Source organism: Octopus bimaculoides, chromosome 24 (assembly GCF_001194135.2).
Source record: "Octopus bimaculoides isolate UCB-OBI-ISO-001 chromosome 24, ASM119413v2, whole genome shotgun sequence".
NCBI classification, from domain to species: domain Eukaryota; kingdom Metazoa; phylum Mollusca; class Cephalopoda; order Octopoda; family Octopodidae; genus Octopus; species Octopus bimaculoides.
Window position 1 is genome coordinate 29,451,042 of NC_069004.1, and position 728 is coordinate 29,451,769.

The window sequence follows — 728 nt, forward strand, 5'->3', positions numbered from 1 at the left end:
AGCCTAGTACTTATTCTATCGGTTCCTTTTTCCGAACCGCTACGTCATGGGGACGTAAACACACCAGCATCGGTCGTCAAACGATGTTGGGGGGACAAATACACACACACATTTATACATATATACGACGGGCTTCTTTCAGTTTCCGTCTACCAACTCCACCCACAAGGCTTTGGTCGACCCGAGGCTATAGTAGAAGACACATGCCCAAGGTGTCAAGCAGTGGGACTGAACCCGGAACCATGTGGTTGGTTGGCAAGCTGCTTACCACACAGCCACTCCTGCGCCTGTTTGTACGTATATGTTTGTGTGTGTTGCCGTTTTGGATTCCTTTCTGCGACTGACCTTAAAGAGCTATGAAAGGCTCAACCACACACACACGCACATTTGTTTTAACCCATTTCAACTGCAGCCATACACCAAAAAACGTGTTGTTTTGCTCCAAAATTAAAATTTTGAATTTGTTTTCATTATAAAAGTGTTGTTGGCAGTCCGTCACTTACGACGTCGAGGGTTCCAGCTGATCCGATCAACGGAACAGCCTGCTCGTGAAATTAACGTGCAAGTGGCTGAGCACTCCACAGACACGTGTACCCTTAACGTAGTTCTCGGGGATATTCAGCGTGGAACAGTATGACAAGGCTGGTCTTTTTTTGAAATAGAAGTACAACAGAAACAGGAAGTAAAAGTGAGAGAAAGTTGTGGTGGAAAAGTACAGCAGGGTACGC